Source organism: Oncorhynchus tshawytscha, unplaced genomic scaffold (assembly GCF_018296145.1).
Source record: "Oncorhynchus tshawytscha isolate Ot180627B unplaced genomic scaffold, Otsh_v2.0 Un_contig_2910_pilon_pilon, whole genome shotgun sequence".
NCBI lineage: Eukaryota > Metazoa > Chordata > Actinopteri > Salmoniformes > Salmonidae > Oncorhynchus > Oncorhynchus tshawytscha.
Window position 1 is genome coordinate 135060 of NW_024609458.1, and position 14111 is coordinate 149170.

General features: G+C 45.0%; 1 pseudogene; it reads left to right on the forward strand.

Annotated features, from left to right (window-relative positions):
- LOC121844907 overlaps positions 1-14111 on the forward strand; it is a 40778-nt pseudogene that overhangs the window by 2726 nt on the left and 23941 nt on the right.

The window sequence follows — 14111 nt, forward strand, 5'->3', positions numbered from 1 at the left end:
GCCAAAGACATGTTTGGATAGTTTAGAACAACTCATCATAGATATAAGTATGTAACCACATAAATCATTGGAGAGTAAAATGGTTAGATATTGATATCAACAAATGGAAATACCCCCCCCAAAAAAAAACTTTTTTTTTAACATGTCATCTTTGCACACTATCCATTTTGCATTTTGGAGGACTTGAAAAACACATAATTACTGTGTAGTCTAAATGCTTTAACTAGGTTTATATTTTACTCTCAGAAATGAGTTCCCCCAAAGGAAGTGCGGGTGCCCAAGTGCCGAATTGCAGTTTGAGCAGCGTTTCCAACTGTAGTAGCAGTTCAGTAGGAAGGAAACATTGCCGAGGCAGAGATAGACCGCAGAGTTATGTTGTGTTTCCGACTGTAGTAGCAGTTCAATAGGAAACATTGCCGCTGCAGAGATAGACCGCAGAGTTATGTTGTGTTTCCGACTGTAGTAGCAGTTCAGTAGGAAGGAAACATTGCCGAGGCAGAGATAGACCGCAGAGTTGTGTTGTATTTCCGACTGTAGTAGCAGTTCAATAGGAAGGAAACATTGCCGAGGCAGAGATAGACCGCAGAGTTATGTTGTATTTCCGACTGTAGTAGCAGTTCAATAGGAAGGAAACATTGCCGCTGCAGAGATAGACCGCAGAGTTATGTTGTGTTTCCGACTGTAGTAGCAGTTCAGTAGGAAGGAAACATTGCCGCTGCAGAGATAGACCGCAGAGTTATGTTGTATTTCCGACTGTAGTAGCAGTTCAATAGGAAGGAAACATTGCCGCTGCAGAGATAGACCGCAGAGTTATGTTGTGTTTCCGACTGTAGTAGCAGTTCAGTAGGAAGGAAACATTGCCGCTGCAGAGATAGACCGCAGAGTTATGTTGTGTTTCCGACTGTAGTAGCAGTTCAGTAGGAAGGAAACATTGCCGCTGCAGAGATAGACCGCAGAGGCATGTTGTGTTTCCGTAAGCAGGTGCTTTTACCAAATTGAATGGGCGATTAAGCTGGTTTTATTGGCATTTTTGGCACATAGAGAATAAACTGCCACTTTGGGCCAAGTCAACTATTCAGAGAGGGACAAAACACGAGGTACTTTGAAACCAGAACTAAGTTTAATTCCATCAGTAGAGTATATTTTTCAACAGATCTGGGTGCTTGTATCAACAGTACCACACAGCATATACACAGAACCACACAGAACAAACCTCATCTATAGTGAAACAAAACCTGGAAAAGAAACAAGTTCTGACACCGCCATTGTTTGTTCAATGACACAGAACAAGTGAACAAGTTGTTCCCCTTGCCCTCTGCATTTTGCCTGTGCAAGGCCAGCATGTCAGTGTGTTTTACTGAAACAAAAGGTTATCACTTGTGGCATCCATCATGATGTCAGTATGAGGCCCCTTTCACCACCTCACTTTCTTTGTCAGCAGTGTCATTAGATAAAGCGTCAGAACAGGCAGAATAAGCATGCAGTCCAAGGGAAGGGAAGGGAATAATAAGGGTGGCTTGACACCTCGTTGTGTGGAATGGGCGAGGGAGGCTGTTATTCACTGGGCTACAGCCCAGCTCAGTGGTCTGGCTAAAGGGGCTCAGAATGGCTACTGCTAATGATCTTTCTGGGATTCCGGTTGGCCCCTGACTTTGAGTACTATCAGAAAGACAGAGAGAGAGGTTGAAAGACAGAGAGAGAAGTGGAGAGACAGAGAGGTAGAAAAACAGAGAGAGAGGTGGAGAGACAGAGAGATGGAAAGACAGAGCGAGAGGAGGAGAAATTGAGAGAAGTGGAGAGACAGAGAAGTTGAGAGAGAGAAGTGGAGAGACAGAGAGAGAGAGAGGTGGAGAGAGAGAGAGAGAGTGAGAGAAAGAGGTGGAGAGAGAGAGAGAGGGGGAGAGAGAGGGAGAGAGAGAGAGAGAGAGAGAGAGAGAAGTGGAGACGGAGAGAAGTGGAGAGACAGAGAGAGAGGTGGAGAGAGAGAAAGAAGTAGAGACAGAGAAGTGGACAGAGAGGTGGAGTGAGAGATGTGGAGAGAGAGAAGTGGAGAGACAGAGGGAAGTGGAGAGAGAGAGAGGTGGAGAAAAAGAGCTAGGTGGGGAGACAGAAAGTGAGGTGGAGAGACAGAGATAAGTGGGGAGACAGAAAGAGGTGGAGAGACAGAAAGTGAGGTGGAGAGACAGAGAGAAGTGGGGAGACAGAAAGAGGTGGAGAGACAGAGAAGTGGGGAGACAGAAAGAGGTGGAGAGACAGAGAGAAGTGGAGAGACAGAGAGAAGTGGAGAGACAGAGAGAGGTGGAGAGAGAGAGAGAAGTAGAGACAGAGAGAAGTGGAGAGAGAGGTGGAGTGAGAGATGTGGAGAGAGAAGTGGAGAGACAGAGGGAAGTGGAGAGAGAGAGAGGTGGAGAAAAAGAGCTAAGTGGGGAGACAGAAAGTGAGGTGGAGAGACAGAGATAAGTGGGGAGACAGAAAGAGGTGGAGAGACAGAATGTGAGGTGGAGAGACAGAGAGAAGTGGGGAGACAGAAAGAGGTGGAGAGACAGAGAAGTGGGGAGACAGAAAGAGGTGGAGAGACAGAGAGAAGTGGAGAGACAGAGAGAAGTGGGGAGACAGAAAGAGGTGGAGAGACAGAGAGAAGTGGGGAGACAGAAAGAGGTGGAGAGACAGAGAGAAGTGGAGAGACAGAAAGAGGTGGAGAGACAGAGATAAGTGGGGAGACAGAAAGAGGTGGAGAGACAGAGAGAGGTGGAGAGACAGAGAGAAGTGGAGAGACAGAAAGAGGTGGAGAGACAGAAAGAGAGGTGGATAGACAGAGAGAAGTGGAGAGACAGAGAGAAGTGGAGAGACAGAGAGAAGTGGAGAGACAGAAAGAGAGGTGGAGAGACAGAGAGAAGTGGAGAGACAGAAAGAAGTGGAGAGACAGAGAGAAGTGGAGATACAGAGAGAAGTGGAGAGACAGAGAGAGGTGGAGAAACAGAGAGAAGTGGAGAGACAGAAAGAGAGGTGGAGAGACAGAGAGTGAGGTGGAGAGAGAGAAAGTTGAGAGAGAGAGAAGTGTAAAGACAGAGAGAGAGAGCTAGAAAGATAGACAGACAGTGATGGAGAGACAGAGAGATGGAGAGAGAGAGGTGTAGAGAGAGAAGTGGAGAGAAAGAGAGAGATGTGGATATGGGTGAGTAGTTGGCTACACTGCAGGTGCTGCACTGGGGAAGTAAAACCATATCCATTTCCCATGTGGCTTTGCATGCGGGGAGGCCATCATATTTAGTGGAAATGCATTCTTATTGGCAGCCGTTACCCTCTCATTGCATTCCCATCCAATGATGTGGCACGCAAAGCAAGTTAGTTCATTTAAACCAAATTAAAATCTTCCTGATTTGATTTGCCTTTCATTTTGCGTCTTAGATGCTATGAGAAAATGCATCTCCATGATCAGCTTAATCTGTTGCCACCACACCCCCAAAGGCCAGTGATTGGTTTATCATTGAAGAGATAAATGAAGGAGATAAATACACACAGAGAATTGGCTCCTCCCTGACCATCAGGTTTTCTCTTCCAGAAGAGGCACATCTCTTAAATTCATCCCAGCTGCTTTGTATTCCAACCATGCACAGCGTAGCATTGACCCTTTTGCGTCAGACCTACTCTGCTCACTTCGTTGACTGATGGGGTGTGAAGGAAACTGTGGGAAAGACTTGCCTGCCAAGTGGCTTTTGAGGCAAGTTGAAAATGGTAGCCTTAGTCACTCATACTTGTCATTTTGCACTTGTTCAATTTGAACTTTGTTTTGAACAGAGGTTAAATGCAACGCTATTATTTCATTGAGATGGGGCTTTGACCTTACCAGGCTTTTACAGTTGTGGAGCATTTGTGCATCCAAGCCTAGTTATTGATTTCATGTTCTCCTCTTGAATGTATGTTATAGGCTTTTGGCCCACTGATGTAGAGGGAGAGTTGGAAAATTCCTGCCAAGGCCTGGTAATTCAGCATGGCCTTCTTTTCTCTCTGAGCTGGGATTCTCTGGCAGAGGGGTAGTATCAGTCACAAGCCACTGGCTCCTCCGCCATGTTTGACCTGTTGCCTTACACAGATCTCTGCATGTGTCTAACCCCCCTAAACTATCAACATAACAAAGAGCCTGTCACAAAGAACCAGAGAGAGAAAGCAATTGAAAAGAAACTGTCCAACCCTATGGTTTATAGTACATACTGTATTACAGGAAAGGACAAAAGTGAATTTCCATGTAGATTGAAAGAGGATACAAACGACGCATGGCATGCACCTGTATTCCCTTTGTGACAAACCTATGAAACAGCCACACTCTCTCACAAGATGCTCTTTTCCCTATAATTGTAATCAGCATGTTTTGTACGCTGTTGAAAGTATTTGGCAGCTATCGAACAGAAACAGAAGTCATTCTTGGTTTGGACTGACACGTCTACCACCTACAGGGATGTTGAATTAGATGTGATTATATCAATATCCCACAGGCTCTCCTCCTGGGCGGTCCAGCACATACTTGGACCGACACTAAAAATAGCGTCAAAGTGTGCTGAATCTTTATGTGAGCTCTTAAATCACCCCGAAAGCCCCACTGGATTGCGTTCACTATGTCTCAAAGGGAACTGATTGGAGAGAACATTTTTAAAGTAGAAGTTCATATTCTACTGCAGAGGTTGTTCAGTCAAAAGACCCTGTTATAGAACACAGAGCTTTGTTTAAACTGTGATATCTCTGGTTGAGCTATCCCACCTGTCTGGTAAAAAGTGAAGAGGAGACAGGCTCCAACAAATCCCAGACCTCTGCTTTGACCGCATGTTGACGAGGCCTTCACTACGTGTGCAGCAGCTCAGTGAGTCTCTCTGCAGGCCTGTTCTTTCTCCATGTGGCTGACTGGGACCATTGACATTGACAGCTCAGTTCTTTCTCCATGTGGCTGACTAGGACCATTGACATTGTTTCTGCTGACTCCAGTCCGGCTGTCTTCCCCTGGGCTGCCAGGCTGGGTCGAGGCCGTGGCTGCCCACCATCTGGGTCTCATTCCGCTTCCTTTGTAGCCCATGTGACAGGAAAAATAACTTCTTGAAAAGATGATGTCATAGATGTTCTTGTAGAGGAACTCTTCGGCCCCAAGCAGCCATCATCTACTGCCAGGGGTTAGGTCCATCTGGATTTGGTGACATGTTTGTAGGTTTTGATTTTTCAAGTTATTAATCCCTATTTTGAATAGTTTTATATGATTGTTATTTCTATTATGTTAATAACCTTTATTTTGTCTGTTTTAACAAATACTTTGTTGGTTAAGGAATATAGCACATTAAGTGAAAGTATATTGGAGCAAATAACCACTGAAATGCTTTCACTTTATTGAATTACTTCCTACAATGTGATTTTCTGGATTTTCTTTCCTCATTTTGTCTAGTGTACCTTGTCTAGTGTACCTAAGTGTACCTATGATTAAAATTACAGGCATCTCTCATCTTTTTAAGTGGGAGAACTTGCACAATTGGTGGCTGACTAAATACTTTTTTGCCCGACTGTACATGCAGGAGAGCTTTCTGAGCAGTTAATCGGAAGCAGGTGGGTTGCAGCCAGGTCAGTATTGGGAGTCTCTCAACAGACAGATGAAGACACCTTTAAACGCCCCACTGGGAATAGAAGGTCAGTTAGACTGCACTTAGACTAAAATCATATCATTAGGCCCATGTGAAACCATGAGTATAGAGCACAGTGCCAGGGGGGAAATATGTACATTGTTTGGCCTCTGTGATTCTTTAAGGAAAAATTATGGTCTGCGCGTTTGTAGAGACACACTGTATATTTTTAAAAACTGTCAAATTTGCAGTCTTAAGAAAATTAAAGCATCTGCGGTCAATATCAGGAGTTCTAAAGGGCCACACGATGGACCTCTATGCTAAAAAGGTAATGAATAGCAGTACATTTGGGCTGTTACTCATTCCAAAACATCCCCAGACTAATTCTGTTCCATAACTGAAGTGGAAACTACAGTGTATCTCCATATGGTGGGCCTGCAGGACAGTCCTTTTGGCACATCAGCCTGTGTGCCTGTGGTGAGCTGGGAGGTTTCACTGTATACAGGGAGACTAAAAAACAAAGATGTATATTTCTGAGATCTCAAAATCCAAGCTCTGGTGGAATCCAGTGTCCTCTGGGCAAATGCTTCATGTTTCTTGGGATTTTGTTTTGTTGAGCTTATAATTCAAGACAGACATGAACGTAGAGCCAAAGAGGCTTTACTCTGCCTTTTAAGACAATAGAGAAAATATTCTATGGCTATGTTGTGGACGGCGGATTGGAGAGGTGGTCCTCAACATTTGGAAGGAAATGGTAGCTTTGGTTTAGGATTCCTTTTCTCTTGACTCTGACATCAGACGACCATGAGGGGTCATTTCACACTGCTTCAGGGTGTCAGAGGACACACAGGTCCAGTCTCTGTTTATCTGGGTGGGCACTGTCCTCTCTTCAGGACCTGAAACCGTCAAGTCATTGTCTAGTGTTACTAATATGTGATAACTGCTGACAAGTGTTGCAATATACATATCACAGGTCATATTACGAATGCTTGAGGTGCTGTATCACAAGCCAAGAGGAAATTGTAGAGACTGTATAATTGAGAGATCTCACAGTGAAAACGGAGACAGGTGGGTCTGGCAACTAAATGGAACAGCTGCACACGTTGCTAATCTGTGACCTCATTGTCTCTATGGGGTAACCATGCTGCGGTACATTAGTGATGCTGGGGGGTGGCTTAAATCAATGCAGGCTTAAATATACAAGGGTTCTCAATGGTCAACAGAGGAGAGGGATCACACAGGTAGAGCTGGGAGTCTGTCTACTATATATCCATCCTGTGTTGGCATATAAACTGTCCACCAGAATAAAATCTGCAGTCTTGTAATTCCAAAGTAGAGAGCAGGGGGATGTGGCAGATGGAGAGGGATTACATAGTGTTACACTGTTTGCTAGATGGTATTATCTTCTAGTGTCTGAAGAGAAGCCGAGGAAGAGATTGCCACTTCTGTCAAAACAAGCAAATATGCTATATTTATATCTGTTGATAACCGTGTGTGATGGAATGAATGTCTATTAGTTTGTTTATCTGTGTGTGTTGTTTGGGTGTATCTGTTGACATAGGCATGGGAACCTGATGTGTGTGTGTGTTTGCGTGTTTAACCTACATGGGTTTAACCTCCGCCACCCTCTGCCCGCCTTGGCTGCCACGGCAGTGGCAACAGGACCACCTAGTTTGAGTGTGAGCGCATGGAGCCCCTACGCGGCGCTGGAGCTGGGGAGTCTGGGAATGATTAATGGCCCAGTGAAATGACACGCTCCGCGCACCACCGCTCAGCTACAGACCCCCCACCAGCTCCCCCACTGTGCTGCCACCCAACACAGCCAGTACTGGGACGTTACCACCCCCTGCCCACACACGCACACACACACATACACACACACACACACACACACACACACACACACACACACACACACACACACACACACACACACACACACACACACACACACACACACACACACACACACCCTGTGTAATGGCATGGCTGGTTATCGCAATTACCCTATTACCTCAGCATTGTGAAACTCCCAGTAGAAGCCGACCTAACGGCCCTTGGGTGATGCCATCCTCCCTGTTGTTATGTGGATAGAAACTCCCAGTAGAAGCCGAGCTAACGGCCCTTGGGTGATGCCATCCTCCCTGTTGTTATGTGGATAGAAACTCCCAGTAGAAGCCGAGCTAACGGCCCTTGGGTGATGCCATCCTCCCTGTTGTTATGTGGATAGAAACTCCCAGTAGAAGCCGAGCTAACGGCCCTTGGGTGATGCCATCCTCCCTGCTGTTATGTGGATACAGGACCTTTTAAACTAATAGACAAAAACAACAAATGGCAACTAGCTCTATTATGGCTGAACGAAGGCTTGACTCATTAGAATCTGAGACATTCAGCAGGAGGCTTTTCATTTTCACTATGTCGTTTGCGTCAGAGCTAAGGAGTTTTTCAGCAACTGTTGCTTTTACACCAACAAACTGGACCAACAAGTCAAAGTAAAAATGTTTGACTGATCCATACTGTTGAATGGTAGTGTTGTATCAACACTCAAATCATTTCCGCTGGAAAACGTGTCTTCAGATACAGCAAAGCTTGTGTAGCTTCTAATTGTAAAACGTATCTCTGTTCAGTTTACATGTGCAGACTTCAGCAACTCTTCTCGTCCTCCTCATTAAAAACCACTTCTCTCCAGAACGACTTCAGCGACTCTTCTCGTCCTCCTCATTAGAAACGACTTCTCAGAACGACTTCAGCGACTCTTCTCGTCCTCCTCATTAGAAACGACTTCTCAGAACAACTTCAGCGACTCTTCTCGTCGTCCTCATTAAAAACCAGTTCTCCCCAGAACATTGTAAAACAAACAAACAGCAGACCCAATCACCGCCATGATAAGGAAATGGAATTGTTCCCACTTTTATTTATTTGTCCAAATAACTTCTACTTGGGCCTCTCCAAGGGTCTTCAGTACTTTTAAATTGATTTCAGTCACCCCTGACACAACACGTCTTTCTCCCATACCCCAGTGACCAATTCCTTTCTCCGAATAAGGAACCACTTAGTGGATTTAGGGGGAAATCCAGGGGGATAAATAGCAGTAGGATATAATCAGTAGGTCTTGAGGACAATGGCTACCAGACCCCCCTCCTTCCCCACAGAACTGTAAATATCCCTGTGTTCCATCTGCTGCAAGAAGTAAAAACCTGGGGATTCATCAATCGCACTCCTCCTCCTCCTCCTGCTGTGCTGTGTGGAGCAGACCTCTGTTCTGTTGGCTCCTGGAGCATGGAATCCTGCACAGGCAGAGGATTACGCAGCCTTTCATACGTCTTCCAGTCAAGGAGAAGATGGACGAAAACCAGGGAGGCTGTCATATACTCTGACCAGGGAACCAGCACTTGCCTGGGGTCATGGTCATTCCACACACCCCAAACCCTCAGGCGTTACTTTCTCCCACTCCTGCTGGTCCAAACCCACAGGCAGAGATAACATCCTCCCTGCCATGCTGATGTCTTGGGTGATGAACACTGAGTGTACACGTGTGCGTGTTTGTGTGTGCATATAATGTGTGTGCATGGGGTTGGTGAGGTGATGGGGATCATTGGCCTTCTTTTCACAACACTTTTCTTTATGCAAATGGTTTATTTTCCAAGATATTGAGCTTCGTTTCTTCAGGATAGTGAGTTTGAGATAGGGTATCTGGTTTCCTCATAGACGGGTGGGAAATGGAATGAGCTAAGAGGCCCAATAACAAACAGAGACCAAAGCCCAAGTTAGATTACGCTGTGATGAAACAATGGCAGAGTCTTGGCTCTGTAACACAATGTTTTGAACTTCAAGAGTGACATTTCCTCAACACGTATCAAACCCAAAATGGTGGACCTGACCCATCCCATCAACAGATGGAGATGATTCAAAGGAGACACAACCATTTAATGACCTTATAGGTCACAGCAACTTCCAGGCCACAACCTCAATGTCCATGTTCAAATCACAATGAACACAATAAATAAAACAGTGGCCAGTAGCTTCAGAAGGGTTTCCTCTCCGTATCTCAGGGAATTGCATAAATTACACCAAACCCTTAAAGTTAACATGTCGTATACACACTGCATTCCAGTTTAAAGTACCCCCACAATGATCATTAACTAGCCCTGGTTGACTTTTAAGCTTATTTTATTGTTTCATTCTAGGTTTGGCTTCTCACTTAAGAGCAGTTTCTTTAATGACGCTAAGTTTGTCTTGGTCTCCAATCACTCACAACTGACAGACAAATCAACATAACAAGCCTGTAGCATATAGTGTTGCAGTGAAACACATATTGGAACTGTCTAATCTGAATAAGTCATTGTGAAAAGCCAGACAGTTCTGTGATATCTTATCTGGAGACAAGTTGATAATTCTGACCTAAGTGAAAGTGACAGAAATGACAGACATCAATGTGATGTAAGTCTATGTATAGGATTAAACTGGATCTGACAGTGATTGGAACCAGATGGTTAAAACGTACAGGTTAGATTGGTGTATTTTCTATCTGGCTCAGGATGTAGTTACTGTAGGTTCATTGGGTTCCCTACGATAACAATACGTTGGCGTGCAGAAGGAGGAACCCTGCCTTTTCCTCTTCAGCCCAATTCCATCTCCTGAAAGCCACCTAGCAACCAGAACAAACTTTGGGACTTTGGTGAAATTAGTATGAAATAACACAACTCACAATGACTTCTCAGTGTTTCCACGAAAACAATCATTAACAATTATTCCATAACATTTTCTTTTCTCTCGCCAGAATGGAACTGCTCAGTCCCTTTTCCCAAGGCAAGCTGGGAAAAGTGCTCAAACATTTCCTCATTTATCTCACATTATGAGCTTTCCACCTGTTTTGATTAATAGAGAAAGCTTAACAAGCCATGAAAAGGAAAGCCTCCAACAACACTGGGATAAGGACCTTTAATGATCCTCTGATTATTGAGAAATAAAATGGCTGGCCTGACACAATCGAAAACACAAAACATATTTGAGAGAGATTTTAACATCGGGAGTTTGCGTGGTTATAAATGAGCCCATGGAGAGAAGGGGAGAAAAGCCCATAAACATGTCAGGGTTACGATGGATCATCGTTTATGATTTACAGCACAGCGGATTTCTGCTCGCTCGCTACCCACCACGGGGGAGACAGTGTGGAGGGCGCGTGTGGCAGAACGCTAAAAAAATCCTCCTCGCGCTGTGGGGAGGATTGGACTGGAGCCCACCGCACTGCAGCCCCTCAAAATCCCAGAGTGCCCAGGGCAGGAGATGTTCACTGCAAGCTTTCCAGTATATCTCCTCTGGTCTGGAGACTGAATGAATGAGAGACTCCCCTCTGACCACACACTTCACCACACCAGAGCCTGTTTACATTCTGATCGCTGACACCTCCAGCCTCAGGACATGGAAGAAGAAGAAAGGTGAAAGGGACCTAAGCCAGGGTATGACAGAGGCTGTGTGTAGATGTTGTGTTCATGGATGTGCAGAATTCATTAATCTCCTGATCTGCATTGGCTGTTGTGGACCTTCTTTGCCCCCCTCTATGTCATGCCCACCTCACTACTACCTGAAGTTATTTTCACGCCCAGTAAATTACCCTGACGAAAGGTCCCCACTGTGGAGCTGCTGCATTCCAATAAAGCAGCGTGGAGGCTTGTTAACATCCACCAAGGAAGGGAAATCATAGGGGGAGGAATGGAAGGCAATGAAGGATGATGACATCTGCACCAGGAGAGGGTCTCTCCCTGGACCATGACCACATGGATCTCAGAAGGAAAGTCTCAGAGATGAGATGAGGAGTGGATGAGCTATAATGCCGCACATCTGTTGAACTGCCTGTCTAAAACCTGTGTATCGTCAGCATTGCACTAATCATTTCATGATCTTGACTCAGTAATAGTAAATTAACAAAATTATGTGACTGACTTGTGACCATATATAGTCACAAGTCAGTCAGTATATATATATATATATATATATATATATATAGTCACAAGTCAGTCAGTATATATATATATATTGTGCTGCGTTGGGCCTGGTGTAGTGGATGTTGCTATACACATTTAGAGTAAATCAAGAAGAACTTGAGCCGTACCTCTCATCAACTGACCATTGTGAAAGTTCAGGAAGAGTGTAAACTTTGCTTATTGAGCTTGGTAAGCAAGGATTTTACATCACCTCTCTCACAAACTCAAAGAAATAAACCTGGGGAAGGAAAGGAACAGCCTCCCTGTCAGTTGGTTTCTTCACTTACACACTGGATGTAATACAGTACAGTTATGACAATAAACACCTACGCAGACAAAATATAGACAAAGAAACCAGAAATTATTCATAAGATGATTACATCACCTATATTTTATTTAACTAGGCAAGTCAGTTAAGAACAAATTCTTATTTACAATGACGGCCTACCCCGGACAATGCTGGGCCTGGTGCATGGACTCCCAATCACATCCGGTTGCGATACACCCTGGAATTGAACCAGGGTCTGCAGTGACGCCCCTAGCACTGAGATGCAGTGCCTTAGACCGCTGCGCCAGCACTGAGGTACATTTCATGCTGTCGTGTTTCCTCACAGGTGCTGTACAGTACATAGGCCAAAGAGGAAATGCACCCCAGACGACCCGTCAAACCGACATCCCCCCATATACACTTGTTTATTTTCTCCCACCGCCCAGCAGCTCATGACACCACAGGATGCTCTGCCACTAGCACGTCAGCCTGATACTTTCATTCGAAATGTTATAGGCCAATGTTTTCCCACATTGACCGCCCAGGCAGCATTTCACATAAGTCACAATTACCCTTAGTGCGGTTGCTAACATCTAATGCACACGCTAAGTCTTAGCAACCTTTATCATTCATAAGTAGCTCCCCGGAGGTGATGAGGACTCCTGACTGTGGGGACCTGGAGTGTTTAAATAGAGCGTGACTCATTCAGACCAGAGGCCATGAGAATAGGTCTGTGGATTGGGAGAGTAGCAGTTTGATTGGGCTCTGTTTGATAGCGAGATCATTTCCACTGAGGTGTTCTCCTGCCTGCTCTTGTCCTGTTCCCAGCCCTGTGCAGGCAGGATAAATGGACTGAGATATGTTGCTCATTATATATTATTATTCACAAGACATGGTGTATTATCATTGGCACCACAACTAGTTGTTGAGGGGAGGGAGCAGACCTCTCTGGCTATTACTGATTGCACAATTATATCATTTTTCTGTTCCATAGTGTCAGGTCTTTTTTTCTTGTAGTTAGGGGTTAAGGGTTGTGATACAAATCAAATCAAATCAAATGTATTTATATAGCCCTTCGTACATCAGCTGATATCTCAAAGTGCTGTACAGAAACCCAGCCTAAAACCCCAAACAGCAAGCAATGCAGGTGTAGAAGGACGGTGGCTAGGAAAAACTCCCTAGAAAGGCCAAAACCTAGGAGGAAACCTAGAGAGGAACCAGGCTATGAGGGGTGGCCAGTCCTCTTCTGGCTGTGCCGGGTGGAGATTATAACAGAACATGGCCAAGATGTTCAAATGTTCATAAATGACCAGCATGGTCAAATAATAATAATCACATGCAGAACAGTTGAAACTGGAGCAGCAGCATGGCCAGGTGGACTGGGGACAGCAAGGAGTCATCATGCAGGGTAGTCCTGAGGCATGGTCCTAGGGCTCAGGTCCTCCGAGAGAGAGAAAGAAAGAGAGAAAGAGAGAATTAGAGAGAGCGTACTTAAATTCACTAGGGACAATTAGGAGGCCTGCGTCTTGTGACCGTAGCGTACGTGTAGGTATGTACGGCAGGACCAAATCAGAGAGATAGGTAGGAGCAAGCCCATGTAATGCTTTGTAGGTTAGCAGCAAAACCTTGAAATCAGCCCTTGCCTTGACAGGAAGCCAGTGTAGGGAGGCTAGCACTGGAGTAATATGATCAAATTTTTTGGTTCTCATCAGGATTCTAGCAGCCGTATTTAGCACTAACTGAAGTTTATTTCGTGCTTTATCCGGCTTTATACAGAACAGTCTCTGTGGGTTCATGTGTAGGTGATGTGCGGTTCTACTTGAGCTATTCTAAAAGGACAAGGCGGCATACCATACAGTAGCTATGCCTTTTCAATTGATAACACGAGCAAAGGAGTACTTGGGAAAGATGGCTAACACAAACATTGTCATTGAGATCAACAATGGTTTTTGAGAGGATTCCAATGAACTCTCAGACAACATGGATCCAACCCCACTTCTTGGCATCGTTTAGGCCAATTAACAATGGGTTTTGACAGTGGCACCAGTCACCACCCATCAAACTGAATACATTAGCATTCGCTAATGTCACATTAGATTAGCTAATGTTATGCTCAGAACAGGAGAAACACGGTTTAATTCTGCCTTCGTTCTTAGAGCACGGCTTGGCCTGACATTGGGTGGCTGTTTTTGTTGAGATGCCACGTGCCCGGTCGCCAGGCAACCGCTCTGTTTTACGAGGAGTTACTCACACAAAAGCAGG